Source organism: Psittacula echo, assembly GCF_963264785.1.
Source record: "Psittacula echo genome assembly, chromosome: 9".
NCBI lineage: Eukaryota > Metazoa > Chordata > Aves > Psittaciformes > Psittacidae > Psittacula > Psittacula echo.
Genome location: NC_137745.1, coordinates 5863632 through 5872430, shown reverse-complemented (window position 1 = coordinate 5872430; position 8799 = coordinate 5863632). Strand labels below are relative to the sequence as shown.

The window sequence follows — 8799 nt, the reverse complement described above, 5'->3', positions numbered from 1 at the left end:
TACTGTATGCCTTTTTTGTCAACTATTTTTTTAATTAACATGTTGTAAATAAAAGTTTTCCTATGCCCAAATGAAGTGATTGAGTTGGCAGCCTGCGTGATGTCCTCTCAGAGACGGAGAAGGAGACCTTGGCCTCTGCACACCGCAGGGGTACTGCACCAGGTCAGAGCAGCACTTGGTCTTTTTCACTCTATGCAGCTACTCCAGATGTCCATGGTCAGATGTGAGGTGATGAATCAGGTGCAAATAAGACAGAAATAAAAGAGATGGTTGTTTAAAGAAGTAAAAGACCAACCCCAGGTGCTCACAGGGGTTGAAACACAGGGTGAGTGGTGATGCCTGTATCTGAGCTCCTTGGAGCTGAGAACAGGTTATTCTGTTGTGCAGGATTTTTCTCTACATCACAGATCATACCAACACATGAAAGAATCATAGAGTCACAGAATGGGTTGGGTTGGAAGGGACCTTAAAGTTCATCTAAGTTCCAACCCCCCAGTGGGCAGGGACACCTTCCACTAGAGCAGGTTGCTCCAAGCCCCATCCAACTTGGTTAATATCAGGAGAGCCTTTTGCTCTGGGCATTCTTCTCCTCACTGCTCTCTATCCTAATGTTCACCTGTGTGCTCTAGTGCCTGCTAGAACCAGGCTCACCCTGAGTGGATTGATCGCCCGTTGTATCTACAGGAGTGGTGGTGCCATGTCCACACTCTCAGGGTGGATGTGGTGTGTAGCACCGCATGATGGCGATGGGTTGTCTTCTGTCCTGCAGTCGAAGGAGCTGCAGAGGTGCGAGCAGTTGTGCAGGTGCATGGCAGCTGTGGGGGGATCTCACTGTTGAATGCTGGTGGGACGTGTCCCTTCCTCCCTGCTCTGATGCAGTTTTACTTGCCCCAGGTTAGAGCTTGTCTCATCTGGAAGTATTATCCAGCCTCTTGTTGTGGTTGAAGGCTCAAGGCACCAGTTATGTTCTTTCCCAGCAGTGTTACCTCTGTGGCATAATGGGGTCACTGGAATGGAATAGACAGTATGAGCACAAACGTGCATGGGAGGTTTCACCAGTGTGCCACGTAATGCAAGCGTCACATCAGGACTGCTTTCCTCAGTGTAACCCTGCTGGGGATTTTTAACATAGGCAGTTAAATGGTGAGTGGTGCACAGAAGGGTGACTGAAACGAGAATGTGAACGTACATTTAACTAGTTCACCACTCCAAATGGGAGGTGCTGTATTTACCTTTTCCAGAAGTTAGGGCAGAAGGGTTTGGCTTGCATGACTTATGTGTCTGGCCTGGAGCACGTGTTTGCATCATGGCCCATTAAACCCTGCCGTGGTCCAGAGGGGCTGAGCCCAGCTCCTGGGCAGGAGCTGGGTTGGGGTAGGATGAGCCTGTGGCTGTGGTCAGTGCCAGTGGAAGCAGCTGTGGGGACATCCCAGAGCTCTGTGGTTCCCTGACTGGGAACATCGGTGTCAAATCCAGAACCAGCACCAGGTTTGGTGTTTGTGGCCCTGGGTTTGGTGGGTGCAGTGTTGGGTACTGGGAGCTGCTGGAATGACAGGTTTTCCCTGGGTTGGCTCGCAAAGAACACCTTTCACACCTGAGGTTGTACATCAGCAGTAGGCTCTGTGCTGTACTGTGTGACACGGACCTTTTTAATGTGTTAATTAAGCTAGTCAACGTTTTGTAGTCATCTGTCCCTCATGTGTGGACAGGCTGCGGGCCTCTCCCGGACAATGCTGTGAGTGGCTGTTGGGCACCAGCACCGCACAGGGTGTTGGTGCTGGGCTCTGCTTTGGTCACGGTCCCCTCCATCCGCTGCCGGTCCGTGCAGGGGCCGGGATGCTGGGGGCTGCATGGGGCGGCTCCTGGGGAACAGGGTGGCTGAAGGCTTCCTGTCAGTGACCCGGGAACAGGTCTCAGGCAGCGACCTTGGAGACCAAAGCCAGCTCCTCGCCGTGCAGCAGGTCTGGGTGTCCAAGCACACCCCTGCGGGTGCAGGTCTGCAGTAGGTGCCCAAGGGTGGGGGGTCGGGCTTTTACTGGTATTTATAATGGCTAAAGGGCTCTGCAAGACCTGAGCATTTTTATTTCTAAAGTGAAACCTGGTAAGAAAGATTATAGCTTTTGGAACAGAATAGATCACAGAATCCCAGACAGGTTTGTGTTGGAAGGGACCTTAAAGCTCATCCACGGGCAGGGACCCCTTCCACTAGAGCAGGTTGCTCCAAGCCCCTGTGTCCAACCTGGCCTTGAACACTGCCAGGGATGGGGCAGCCACAGCTTCTCTGGGCAACCTGTGCCAGCGCCTCAGCACCCTCACAGGGAAGAATAGAATAAGAGTAAGAACAGAGTTAGAATCAGAAGGGAAGGCAGAGCCCTGCTCCCGGCAGCTGCAGCATCAATCCTGGGCTGCCCTCCCTGTTTAACTGTTGTTGACGGCTCTCAACGGTCCGTGCGTGCCGCAGTCAGTCCCTTCTGGTGCTGGTTTTACCCCCGATCCTCAGCGTCCTGCGGCGCGGCCGGGTCGGTCACGGCCTCAGCGCTCACGGCTCAAGGGCCCGGAGCGGCGCTGTTCCGGCTCTCGGCGCTCAGCCCCGGGGGCGGGCCGGGATGAGGCCGGCGCGATCCAGCCCCTCCCACCGCGGCCTGGAAGCGCCGCGACCATTTTATGTCCGGCGCGCGCTGCTGTTTCTGGCGGCGGCCGCGTCATGGCCCGCGCCGGGGAGCCCTGGAGCGGCGAGAGCCTCAGGGCCCTGCAGCGGCCGCCGGCCCCGCGCTGCTCCTGCCCCGGCACCAGGAGGTTGCGATGACCCCCGCGAGGAGCGGGCCCAGCGCCGGGAGCAGGATGGAGCCCGCACCGGGTCGCAGCGAGGACGGGAAGGGGGCAGCGCAGCCGCCGTCCTGCGCTGCCGGAAGTGGGACCAGGGGCGCGTTGTTCGGTGCGGTCAGAGCTTAGGAGTGCGGTCCCCCAGCGGCAGGAGGCAGCTGAGGTCTGTGCAACTCAGTGCGGGTCTGGGTAACTCTTCCAAGCCCTCAGAACAAGCCGAGTCCGGACAGCTCAGAGCCGGTGAAGAGCCCTGGGGTAAGGTGGGATCCGCACTCGCTGCCCCTCGCCCGGCTCCCACCGGGTACCGCTGCCCCCGAAGTGGGGTGCAGCAGGAACGGTTCCCAGTGTCCCGCTGGTGCCCCCTGCCCCCGGGATGTCCATCCCCCCGTGGGGGAATGCCCCAGCCGCGGCAGCTCTGCCGGGGTGATGGCAGGGATGCACCCCATGGCCACCGGAACCCTCGGGGTGCGTTCGCAGGATTTAGTAGCCCGATCTCTAACCGGGACTACTACAAATTAATAAAAGGAGGTGGTTTTGCGTTCATCGTTACCTAAAAGAAAGTGTGTTTTAAATCTGCTTGATAACTTCAGCGAAGCCAGTGGCAGTGCCCATGCTGGGTGTGTAATTCCTGCCAGCCTGTGGGTGCTGCTCTGCTCCGCTCTGGGTGCTTCCCGGAGCCTGGGGGCTGTTTGTGACCCCTTTTTACTCCTTATCTGATGAGTTGCGAGGGCTGCACCCTCCGTTCCTCTGGGCCATTGTGAGTGCCCGTGGCTGCTCTGCAGTGACCTCTTCCAGACCCAGAGGGGCCGCGGGTCTCCCCCAGCGCGTGGCTGCTGCCTGACCCTCACTCGTGCCTCGACATCATAGACCTTGACCTGATCCATGAGCCTGTGCTCTGCCCAGCCTGTGGCTGCAGGGGCAGGAGGGGATGCAGGGGAAGCACCCAGAGGATGCAGCATGCACCAGCACAGCCCAGCTGAGGACAAACACGTGTCCCCTCCGTGGCGCAGGGTCCCTGTCCTGAGTTTTGGACTGAGATCTCTCTCCTTGGACCAGGCGGAGGAGCGTGAGAGGCTCCTGAGCCACTTCCGGGGCACTTTGATTTCTCATGGCGAAGCAGCAGGTAAGAGCTAAATATTGTGCCTTTTTATTTAATACCCAAGTACAGGATGCTGATGCCAGGAGGATTCAGGGGTTGGGCAGGAAAAGGTGTATTTCTGACAGTACCATGGGATTGCAGTCTGTGTGTGGTTTGGCATTTGGGCCTGGGGGCTTACCAGTGTATTTTATGGGATAACTGACTGAAGGTGTGCCCTGGTTGAAATCACAACTGTTCACATGTGCCGATGGCAGTTGCAAAACCACAAGTGAAGGATAAAACCAGAAACATGAAGTAAAAGCTGGACAGGATTGTCATGAAGTGCTGACAACTTCAGCTTAACTCACAGTGGCTCTGCTACAGCGTTTGTAACCAAACACCACATTTAGGGACCCACTATCAGGTGTGTGGAGCATCTGCTGGGGACGCTACTGAGCACGGAGCGTGAAGGACACAGGCAAAGAGCTGAACCGAGGGAAAGGAACAAGGACCTGTGTGAGTGCCACTGCTGGGATGGGATCGGATGGGGTGGGATGGGATGGGACAGGAGAGGATGGGATGGGACGGGACGGGTTCGGATGGGATGATATGGAATGGGATGGGAGGGGATAGGAGTAGAGGGCCAGCTGACAGAATGCTGCATGATTGGTGTTGGAGCCAGGCGGCTACCAGGAGTGTCAGCCCAGAGACACAGCACCCATGTGTGCCCAGAGCCTCCCGCAGAGGATGAGGGCAGGAGCCCTGGCCTGCGGACAGGCCCAGTTGCTGCTGCTGGTGGGCTGGAGGTGTGCAGGTGACACCAGGTTTCCATCTGCCTTTCCAGCCGGCGCACGGAGGTTGTGTCTGGGGTGAGGTCTCAGCAGTGGGATTTACCGTTCCTTTCAGCTTCAGTTTCACAAGTGTTATTTCTGGCAAACCTCGTCAGTGCAAACGTCCTTTTGCTTTGTGTCAGCCATGTTGGTCTGACGATTAATCCTGCTTCACTGATATTCTCCTTCCTCCTTTAGGAAGTTTCAGACTAGAAAACGCCCTGCTCGGGCTCTGCTGTGTGAGGGATGGCAGCTCCTGCGTGCAGTGTATTCTGGGTGGGAACCAACCCAAAGCGAGTCCAACCACCAAGTTATGAAACCCCTTACAAATGGCTCATACATTTATAGAGGGTATTTTGCATGAGACACCACATCTCCTGTGAGCACATGATGAGAGGAGTGGCCACATCTCCTGAGTGACTGTGGCCAAAAGCTGCTTTTAAATAGCATTTTCTGAAAGCCACTGACCGGAGCAGAGCCTGGAATTTCCCTCCCCCCTAGAACATGCCATTTCCCTCCCAGATGTGGCAACCAAGTGCTGATTTCCAAAGGCTGCAACTGATTCTCTTCTGACAGTTGTTCTCCTTGCTGCATCTCAGCCCTGGTACCTGGTCAGTGACTCCTGGTCCTCTGATGCAATGATAAGCAGCCTAGCAGGGCTCACTTCATAAACCAACTGTAAGAGAAAGGATTATTAAAACACATAAGACATATTAACATATTTTGTTATAATAACAGATTATTAATGAGAAAGTTAAACATATTAATAATAATAAATAATAGCATATTTGAATGCAAAGACAGCTATAGGGTGAACTGGATTCCCTGGTGCATGCCACCATCCCAGTTGTCCTGGCTTCCCTGGTGACTGCTTACCCTGGCATAGAACCATAGAATCACAAAATCAACCAGGTTGGAAATGACCTTCAAGATCATACAGTCCAACCGTTCCCCAGCACTGCCAAGGCCACCACTAACCCATGGCACTGAGGCCTCGTCTCCACGGTGTGTGAACACTTCCATGGATGGTGACTCCAGCACTGCCCTTGGCAGCCTGTTCCAATGCCTGAGCACCATTTTGGTGAGGAAATTTTTCCTAATATCTATCCTAAACCTGCCCTGGTGCAGCTTGAGGCCGTTTCCTCTTGTCCCATCCCTTGTTCCTTGGGAGCAGAGCCCAGCCCCTCCTGCCTCCATCCTCCTGTCAGGCAGTTGTAGGGAGCGATCAGGTCCCCCCTGAGCCTTCTCTTCTCCAGACTGAACCCCCCAGGTCCCTCAGCCGTTCCCCATCACACTGTGCTCCAGGCCCTGCACCAGCTCCATTGCCCTTCTCTGTCCCTGCTCCAGCACCTCAATGTCTCTCTTGTAGTGAGGGGCCCAGAGCTGAACACAGGGTTCAAGGTGCATTGGGAAGCAACTCATGAATTTTCTGAGTGCAACCCTGGGGTTGGAACTGGATGATCTTTACAAACCATTCCCTGATTCTATTATATTTTCCCCTTCTTTCTACCATTCACTTCTGTCCTGCAGCCCTGCCTGGGGACCATGCTCTGCTTTTCACTTTGCCTTCACTTGGCTATTCCTGTGGGACTCTGGTGCATGTTGGGGTTTCCGATGTTGGGTGCAGTGGGGGGGGGATGAAGCAGGGCCTTGGCAGTGGAGGAGCAGAGGTGTCACTGCTGCTTTCCCAGCAGGGTGGTTTTGAGGGGGGTCTCCTCATCGGGGCTGCTCCCAGCTGCTCTGCCTGTGCTGGGGCAGCCCCTCGCTGCTGGCTCCTCCACCGGTGGTGGAGGTTGTTCCGCTTTGCCGGCAGGTGCTGTACCTGCTGACCCGGACTCAGCGCCGTGCACTGCTTGCATTGGCTGTTGCTACAGAAGAGTTTAACCAGGACTTAAGAAAGCGGCAAGAACTGCAGATGGCACGAGAGGGATGTGCTGCAATATCGCATCTCGGTGCTTTAGCATTTTTTCATGTAAATGAATGTGAAACGGGTGCTTCAGACGTTTCACTTGCTCACAGGGCCTGAAGAGGGCTGCCGAGCCTAACCGGCTTGTGCCTGTGGGAAGGAGCTGGTGGCGATGAGCGGTGGAGTCAGGTGAGTGGCACTTGTACACGAGTACACAGCTTCCTGTGCTCTTTTCTTTCCCCACGACCTTTATCAAAACACTCCCTGAGCACTGGTGATCTTCCCATGTGTATGAAACACACACACAGCAAGTGATGAGGGTAAGGCTGGGTTGGATAGGACTTGGAGCAACCTGCTCTAGTGAAGGTGTCCCTGTCCATGGCAGGGGGTTGGAACTGGATGAACTTTAAGGTCCCTTCCAACCCAAACCAGTCTGGGATTGTATGATTCTATGATAGTACAATACCCATGCTGGGAAACAGCAAAACTCCTGGAGCACATACGCATGCTTTAGCCCTGGCGCACCTAGCACAAAGTAAGGCTGATTCAGTAACATCCGTGCACCAAAAGGCTCTGGGTGCTGCAGCTGCAGCGGATGCTGGCCTCTGATCACCAGATGTTCCCTGGATGCCACCCCAAGCAAGTGTTGGTGCTCCTGTGGGTTAAGGAGACCAAGGAGTGGACCCCAACAGGCCTGAGGGTCTCCACAGAGCTCTCTCCAAACCAGCCAGTGCCGTGATGGGCCCACAGGGAGGACTCCCAAAGTAACAGCAGTCCCACTGTGCCGCTCAGCGCTCCCTGACCACAGCCACCATCTGAACTGGGACCAACCCCAGCTAAGCCCTGGAGCACTCATAGCAATGGTGAGTGAAAAGATGTGGCTGGCACGATCCCTCCTGTCGTGTGGGCTTTGAGCTTCAGGACCACATTTAATGGAATCACTGCTGGTCCTGAAATCAGCATTTGCTTCTGTCACTGAGCTTGATTAAAACGTGATGGTCATCTCGCTGCTTTATGTACAGCCAAAACCCACTTCACAAATATTGCTGTACCCAGTGGTCATTAAGTTGTAGGAGGATTTGGTTGCCAGATCTTGGTAATATGATATTGTATGATATACATATACATAATGATATAATATTGTCCCTCTGTGAGGCAGTGCTGGGCGCCAAAGTCAGGCTGGCTTCCTGCAGAAGGCACCCACTGATGGATGCTGTTGCTGACCTGAAAGGCCACAAGGCACAGCCTGGAGATGCTGCGAGGCCTCCTGAGGCTCTAATACGGGACTATTTGACTGCCCACCCAGCTGTGGAACAAACAGCACAGGACACACTGTCAAGATTAGATGCCACATCAATGTTTCAGGCTCAGACCTACCTGCACTGCACCTTCAGCTGCTTGCTTAGGGCAACGATCTGGTGCGAGGAGCACCCCTGGGCTCATCCACGCACCTCCAGGAAGTGCATACTTGTGCTTTTTGGTCCTTTTCTCCCCTGGATAAACAGAAACATAAAGACAAAGATGAACCATGAAGAAACTATGAGCCCACTAGCAGAGAGGGCTTCTGGCCCACTTGCTTACCTCTACGTTACACTGCCTGATGCCCACCAAGAGGAACTGGTGCCTGCGTGGAGTTACCGACTGTTTCCTACTGCGCTGCAGGCTGCTTCTCAAGGACAGGCTCCTGCCCTGTGCTCCTGCCTCCTCCCGTGCCTTCTCTCCATGTGTGTCCCTGTGGCTACAACACAGCAGCATGTACTGTTCCATACAGTAGCATGGAACAGTGGACACCGTGAGTTTGCTGAGTTATTACAATTGATTTCCCTAAAAAACAGAATAAAAGATCTGAAAATGTAAAATCCCACAAGAGAGACTGATCCGTTTTCACTGACACCTGATGGTCACAGTTCTGGTTTATGTCTGTGTACCTTGTACAGGTTCTGGTGACCAACATTAAACAGAACTTCAGTGTCAGTATGACGCTGATGCCCAATGAAGCTGACACTGGATTGTGTGCCAAAATACAAAGCAAGAGAGAAGCGCTAAGTGAGAAGGTGCACATGTGACTGACGAATGCAAACTACATTGAGAGTTAAGAATGCAAAATAAATTATTTAACTATGTCTTTGAACATTTGCTATATGAAAGGCCCTTTTAAACCA

The 8799-nt window shown here is 54.1% G+C and overlaps 1 long non-coding RNA gene across 5 annotated transcripts; it reads left to right on the top strand.

The window, feature by feature from the left end:
- The first annotated feature begins 2651 nt into the window (after positions 1-2651).
- On the top strand, positions 2652-8799 carry LOC308225197. Of its 5 annotated transcripts, none has more exons than XR_013957684.1 (5): positions 2652-3078; positions 3834-3946; positions 4312-4417; positions 4930-5812; positions 6751-8799. It is a non-coding gene; the product is annotated as an uncharacterized lncRNA (long non-coding RNA). The 5 variants fall into 5 exon arrangements; XR_013957685.1 differs by having other exon boundaries at positions 4930-6826; positions 7208-8799; XR_013957686.1 differs by having other exon boundaries at positions 4930-7500; positions 7797-8799.